This window comes from Triticum aestivum, chromosome 4D (assembly GCF_018294505.1).
Source record: "Triticum aestivum cultivar Chinese Spring chromosome 4D, IWGSC CS RefSeq v2.1, whole genome shotgun sequence".
Taxonomy (NCBI): Eukaryota; Viridiplantae; Streptophyta; class Magnoliopsida; order Poales; family Poaceae; genus Triticum; species Triticum aestivum.
In genome coordinates, this window is record NC_057805.1 from 461,003,497 (window position 1) to 461,011,676 (window position 8,180).

Sequence of the window (8,180 nt, forward strand, 5' to 3'; positions counted from 1 at the left end):
TGTTACAAAAGGATTTCATTTTTTAAAACTTATTTGAACTTCTGACTTTTTGTGTGTTCAAAATGCACCATTCAAAGCCACATCATCATTTTTCAATCCTTTCTGACTTCATTTGTTATTTTCATGCATTTACTAATTATTTTGAGCTATAAGACCCTAAAATTGAAAAACATTTCAAATGAACTCTGAAAAGGTTGAAAGTTGGCATGGTATCATCATTTCATCCACATAGCATGTGCAAGAAAGTTGAGAGGATTACGGCAAAAACTGGATGCACTTCGTGTACAAAACGGACAATCTCTTTCAAAGTATCAGGATTTCATATGGAAACTCGTCTATTAGAAAGGGATTTCATTTTTTAAAACTTATTTGAACTCCTGACTTTTTGTGTGTTCAAAATGCACCATTCAAAGCAGAGACTGATTTTGAATGGTGCATATTCAACACACAAAAAGTCTGTAAAGATCGCCAACCCCAACATAAAAAAATTAGCATAGATACGCTTATAGAGAAAATTCAACCTAAATTCATAATAAATTTCTATGAATTTCAGAGAAACTCACTGTGAATTTAGGCCAAATGCCCTGTATAAGGGCATCTATTTTCATTTTGAGAGGAGCTCAACAAGGTAGAGAGGGACGTGTTTTTTTTTCTCTTTTGCTTTATTTGTTTTGTTATGTTTATACTTACAACAAAAAACTTATTTATTTTATTTCTAATTACTTATGTATTTTACTTTAATTATTTTATTTTTATTTATTTTACTGCTGCTATTTTTATTTATTTTACTGCTGCTATTTTTACTTAATTTATTAAGGTTTATTTATTGTAGTTACTATAGTTTATTTTATTTTATTTTATTAAGGTTTATTTAGTTTTATTTATTTTATTAAGGTTTATTTATTTTATCAATATAAAAAAATGAACATAGATGCGAATATAGAGAAAATTAAACCTAAATTCACAGTAAATTTCAATTTACTGTGAATTTAGGTGAAATTCCCTGTATAAGGGAATCTATTTTCACTTTAAGAGAAGCTCAACAAGGCATAGAGGGACGGGCTTATAAACTGGTGTGAGCGCCCTTCGGTTGGCGAGGTGGGACTAAACACTGGCCGCAATTAGGACCAGCCCTTTAGTCCCGGTTTGTGGTATGAACCGGGACTAAAGGGTGGTGGGCCAGGAGCGTGGCCCATTGGTCCCGGTTTGTCCCACCAACCGGGACGAAAGGGTCCGGACGAACCGGGACCAATGCTCACATTAGTCCCGGTTCGTGACTGAACCGGGGCTAATGTGAAAACTGCCCTGTGACCTAAGCCCTGTTTTCTACTAGTGGGTCTTGTATTGAACAAATCATGGATATACCAGACTGGTCGGACGAGGATTTTGAACGCAGCGATGGCAGTTGTCCGACATCCAGGTGCTCCACAAAACTCGTATTCAAGGTCATATCCTCCTTTGATGATTTCAAAAGGAAAATTGTTAACGAAATGGGGTTTGAAGGTTTACTGAAATTCCCCTTGCTGAACAAACTGAACTTGAAGTTTTCAGTATGGTTGCTGAGCAAAGTGGATGAGATTAGACGTATGATAATTATAGATGGAAGTAGGCAGTACAAAATGAGCCCTAAAGATGTGAAAAACGTTTTCGGCATCCCATGCTCCGGAAGGAGGGTACTAGAAAAGATTTCTGATGGCAAGCAGGGCATAGTTTATTTGATTAGGAAGCGTTTAGGCATGGAGAAGAAGGATGGTCATAGCCTCAAGGCTGCACAAAAAATACTAGAGAAGCAGTATAGGAACCCAATGTCACAAGAGGAAATAAAAGTTTTCAAGACAGCTTTTATAATCTTCATAGTTGGGCATCTACTTGCACCTTCTAGCAAGCACGATTACGGCACCTTTGCGTATTGGCACGCACTAGAAAACACCGATGAATTACAGTGTTGGAACTAGGGAGAATTTGTCCTAGATGCACTTTGTCAAGCAGCAACGAGGATAAAGAACGAGTTGACCAATGGAAGCAACATAAGCTACATAACGGGATGTACATTGTTCCTACAGGTACGCATTAACAATTCTTTTCACATAACATGTTTCTTTCGAACGGACAGTTCAGTGCGTTTAACTAATACTTGTTTTTTCAGGTTTTCTATCTGGACAATGCCGACCTTGGACCGATGAACATGGACCAAGGTATTCTTCCAAGGATATCAGTATTCAACAATGATATACTGAAAAACATGATTCAGTCTGACAGGAAAGTAATGGGCGAAAGATCTGAGCCTACATTCGGCAAATCGTTGGTTAGTTCTTACTCTCTCGAATTGTCAAGTTAGCTTGGGGTTAACATCCCTCTAACTTTTACTGTATGAACCAAATGCAGCCAAGGAGCAGTGTTAACCCTACCACTGATGGAGAAATTTGGAACGCAGCCTGCAAACTTGCAGATGATATGAGGTTACCGATAATGGTATGAACATAAGGTATTATGTTTTTTGAATACTTTGATAAGGTACAATCATTGTATGCTATGATAATTGTCATTTCATTTTTCGAGCAGTGCGGTGCTAGTATTTACAGAGAGCTAATGACCCATAATCAACGTTGTGCTGAGAGACTAAATAAGATAGTTGAGTATGAGACAGTGCAGCTAATTGGTAAGTTAGGAGCTTTGGGAAAACAATGGAGGCATGTAGATAGCTCAACTAAAGACGGAACTGTGTACGACACTTATGAGCAAGATAGGGATGCAGGAAGAAAGAGAAATAAATCAAACAACAGCGGCTCCTTGAGCACAAGTAAGTTTTCAAGATTCTTATTTTGTGTCCGCATAGCTAGACAGAAATAAATATGATGATCAATGAAAACTCCATTCTCATATGTGCAGGAGAGAGCAAGCAAAGAGGTAAAAGGGTTGTCTCTTTTTCTCAATTCTTGTCGTCTCGTTCGCCAAATGGGTCGACCAAAAAGACAAGACTTTTTGAGAATGATGACCAGAGACGGCTTATAGAAGACTGCCCAAGTTTCAGTTTGGGAATTGATTTTGACAGCCCGGTTTCAGCGAAGAATAATGATGCAGATAATATGATCGGAATGACAACACCTGAACCTACAGTGGGAGGAGCAATGTCAATAAGCCAGATTTCACCTCCTCGATCAAGGAGAAGCCCATCAACAAATAACTTACTGGAACAACAAATGTATGTATATGAAAGAGACACTAGGTTCATGGACACGGTGAATCTAAATGCGAGGACTCTGGAATTTGACATCAGCTCTTCATCATTCGTCAAAAGAAGGGCTAGATTGTTAAGTACGAACTAGCGACAATGTCAACCGGCACACATATGGCATTATCAGCTCGATATATGCAAGAATTTCAAACAATGGTTGCAAAAAGTCAACGACAAAAACACATGTGAGAGGTAAATAAGTTCTCCATGCATACATCGATTTTTGAAAAAGAGGTAAACCATGTCGAATGAACTTTTTTATTTTTTGATTCATTGATATTCACTGTTTTAAATCGGCATGCAGCTTGTGGATTATGCACTACAACCCGAGGTATATCGAGATCTCTGCTGGCACAGTAAGGAGACACTTGTGCATGTTCGAGGACATGGAACATGATTTCTTTGACATTGTAATAAGAAGATTCAAACAATATGACAAGGAAAGGACAAAAGAACCTCAGTCTTCCATTGTGAAACACTTCATGGAATCAGACGTTGCGGTAACTAATCACCATCATTACTTTTCAAATTTTTTGCCCTGTACAACTTTCAGGCTATGACCATCATTACTCATCCTTTGTTTTTTTGTTTCAGACATGCATAATGGCTCAGCATTCAACATCAGCGTATTTAGCAGTAAGGGAACAGTTCATCGGACCACATGTAAAACACGACCTACCGAATTGCAACCTGGTACATGCTTAACCCTTTTTATCGATGATAAGCTCACACATGATGCTACTTCCAGGGAAGGTCAATTTCACATGGGTGTGCTACGCTTTTGACTTTAACAAGTCAAGGATACTTGTTTTTGACCCAACAATATGCATGGATGGCGGTAGCTCATTGCCAGAGCTACATATGAAGATATGCACCCAGATGAGGACGTCCCTGAAGCAATGCGCCACGGATTTTTTTGAGAACTGGCAGTATGATTGGGAAAGCATGTCAGTCCACATATTGCAATGCAAGACAACAACTACACTAAGGTAAAAGATTGCTTGAAAACTTTTGTTACATTTTCTTAACCATACCTCCCCTCCATGACTAATCAAGATGTTTTACATGTACCAGAAACTGCATGGGCTTAGCCACACTGATGTTTTGCAGATACTTTGAAGGAAATAATGATAATTTCCCAGAGGTTTGTGTCCCATAATTATTTAAATTAGAAGAGCGGTACACGCCGGCATTGTTAATGTTGACGATGTGTACTTTTTTTGTTGATACAGTTGCAAAGTGATGCAAACGAGTTTGCGTCTTTCATCCTCTACGACATTCTTCATCTCCGAGGAAACAACGGTTATCTACCTAAGGAGTTCGTTCAGACGGTTAGCGATTAACCAGCTACGAAACTAATATCGATGTTCGCTAAAGTGGCAAAACGTGTTTGTTTGCGGCCAAATAGAACCTTCATTTCCGTGGTGTCAAACTTGTAATTCACTGATAATTTAAGTAGAATTTGCGTATGTATTTTGGATAATTCCCGTAATTCAGTTAAGATGTTTTTATGGCTATCAATTCAATTTATAAGGCTTGACAACACCAGATCATCAGCTGTACATATGAAAGGGGTTGCGCGCAGGTGGTGGTCCGCCCTGGATCTGAAGAAAATCTAAGAAACGTACGGCCACATCATAAAATTTAATAATTTTGCTAGAATGTTGATTATAACCCACCGACAATGTCAACAAGCCTATGAATGGTTGCATAATGTAACAACCCTATTTTCGATATTTGTTGGATATGGCCACGTTTATTGCCGTTGAGTAGGTAGAGAGAGGGAGAGAGATTGGCATGATCCACTCGGAAGAGGTACCGATCTGCAGATCCATGCGGGGGCACCATCTAGGTGCAGTCAGCCATCTAGACCTAAACGTATCCTTCTACTCTCTTGATGGTACATTGAGGTCATTCCCGTCGATCTGCATGAAGGGGGGGGGGTCAAAAGTGCAACAAGCCCTAGAGAAATGTTGTAGAAGTCGCCACAACAGACTAGTTTGCCGACAACCATGTGACAACGGAGCAAAGTAGGCTGGACTGGGGTGGGGGAATATAAATGTCGGCTTTGGCAGCTTTTCAAGAAGTATGTACCCTTCTTCGCCTTCTTTATGGCGCCGAAGGTTCAACATCACTCATTTATATGCTTGGTGGAAGGGGGGATGGCATCAGGACATCTAAACCTGAATGTATCCTTCTACCTACTTGATGGTATATTGAGGTCATCCCCGTTCATCTGCATGAAGATCCCCGGCTAGGAACACATTCGAGGTGAGGAAAGCTACTACCTCTGGCGTCAGTGAGGTAGAGAGATCACTGGGGATAAAGAGATCCACTGGGAAGAGGTACCGATCGAGTTAACTACATGCTGGGGCACAACCCAGGAGAAAGATAATGTCGTAGATACTAGATAAAAACCGCCTAATATGTAGGCAACTACGTGATACCAGAGTAAAACATGCTGTATGTTGGTGGTGATTTTCACATTTAGTTTTTATACATATGTATATAAATATAATCATTTCAATAATATGCACGCGTCCTCAATACTATAACAATTTCCGTAATTCAGTTAAGATGTTTTTATGGCTATCACTTCAATTTCTAAGGCTTGACAACACCAGATCATCAGCTGTACATATGAAAGGGGTTGCGCGCAGGTGGTGGTCCGCCCTGGACTTTGCTAGATCTGAAGAAAATCTAAGAAACGCACGGCCACATCATACAATTTAATAATTTTGCTAGAATGTTGATTACAACCCACCGACAATGTCAACAAGCCTAGGAATGGTTGCATAATGTAACAATCCTATTTTTGATATTTGTTGGATATGGCCAACGTTTATTGCCGTTGAGGAGGTAGAGAGAGAGAGAGAGAGAGAGAGAGAGAGAGATTGGCATGATCCACTGGGAAGAGGTACCGATCTGCAGATCCATGCTGGGGCACCATCTAGGTGCAGTCAGCCATCTAGACCTAAACGCATCCTTCTACTTCCTTGATGGTACATTGAGTTCATCCCCGTCGATCTGCATGAAGGGGGGGTCAAAAGTGCAACAAACCCTAGAGAAATGTTGTAGAAGCCGCCACAATAGCCTAGTTTGCCGACAACCATGTGACAACGGAGCAAAGTAGGCTGGATTGGGGTGGGGGGAATATAAATGTCGGCTTTGGCAGCTTTTCAAGAAGTATGTACCCTTCTTCGCCTTTTTTATGACGCCGAAGGTTCAACATCACTCATTTATATGCTTGGTGGAAGGGGGGGCATCAGGACATCTAAACCTGAATGTATCCTTCTACCTACTTGATGGTATATTGAGGTGAGGAAAGCTACGACCTTTGGCGTCAGTGAGGAAGAGAGATCACCGGGGATAAAGAGATCAACTGGGAAGAGGTACCGATCGAGTTAACTCCATGCTGGGGCACAACCCAGGAGAAAGATAATGTCGTAGAATACTAGATAAAAACCGCCTAATATGTAGGCAGCTACGTGATACCGGAGTAAAACAGGCTGTAGTTTTCACATTTAGTTTTTATACATGTGTAATAAATATAATCATTTCAATACTATGCACGCGTCCTCAATTGATGGTATCAATACCAAAAACATCGACTAGGGATTTGTTATGTGTTCTGATTTTCGATGTTATAGTTTTTAAAATTTTATGTCAAAGAGGTTTAGTTTGACCACGATCGAGAACGGGAAGAATGCAAACAAAAGTAGACTAAGGAGTGGCCCCACCTTTTATCGACGATTCTCCTCTATTCAATTGAGCAAGTATTATAAACACCATAATTACAATTCCCTTTGTTCAAAGTAAAGCACACAAGTCAATGCGGTGTGCTAAAAAGAAATAAGGGGTGCTACACTAAAAAAAGGAGAGTTCTTGTATAGAGAACTTTTCTTTGTAGTACAAAGTACTAGCAGGTACTAGCCAACGTGATACATAGCTTAATGTATGACTTAATTTTTTGGCTATAGAACTGAACTTATAATTATTATTTTTCTACGGGCATTGTAACTATTCTTATTTGTGAAGACTATTTTTTTCTATATGCATAGATATGTCGCCGATATTGTTCTGCAATGAATGGCCTGCGGATGCTATGGATTATTCTTGCCTACTACTTACCCTAGAAAAATACAGTACTTGCCAACGACTTTTTTATCTTTTACTATATTGTAAAGTACTTTTCTGTGCTAACGTTGTCTTTGTAGGCCCTTTTTGCACTGTACATTTGATAGATGCCCGAAGTGAAGGCATCGCGCGCGACGTGGACACCATGCATGAGATAGGGGAATCCTATGCCTTTTTATACTGTTCCAACGCTGAATATAAGGTTGAGGAAAGCAGTAGTTCGTCTCCACACACAGAACCTCATATCCTGAGAGCTGCTTTTCTCCTTCCATCTGGTACTAGATAGTATCTCTACTCCTTGACCACCGCAGACATGAGTCACTCCAGGCAGCATAGGGCTCCCGGCGGTGAGCGGGCGCCGTTCCTATGCCCGTATTGCTCTGCGGAGGTGTACGTCTACCGGTCAAACACCTCTCGCAATCCAAATAGATATTTCTTCAAGTGTGTGAACCATCCGGTAAGTACAAATCTTTCGCATCTCAACAAATACGTCCAGCGTGGCTGATGTTGATAATCAAGTGCCAATCTCGCAGGATTGCCCTTTCTGGCGTTGGGTCGATGAGTACAATCCAGCTGCGCCTCCGGCACCACACTTCGCACGCAACGTTCCGCGTACTGCCGGTCAAGGAGCGGAACTCGTCGGCATGGTCGAGCTTCTTCGTATGCTGAACTCGTCACTGTGGATAGTTCTCGCCATTGTGCTGTCATATCTAGTGTTCAAGTCTTAGGTGTGGGCGAGCCAATGTGATGGTCATATGTACCCCCTTCATTTACTTTCATTAGCGTCGTTGTGTGAGCTTAACCACGA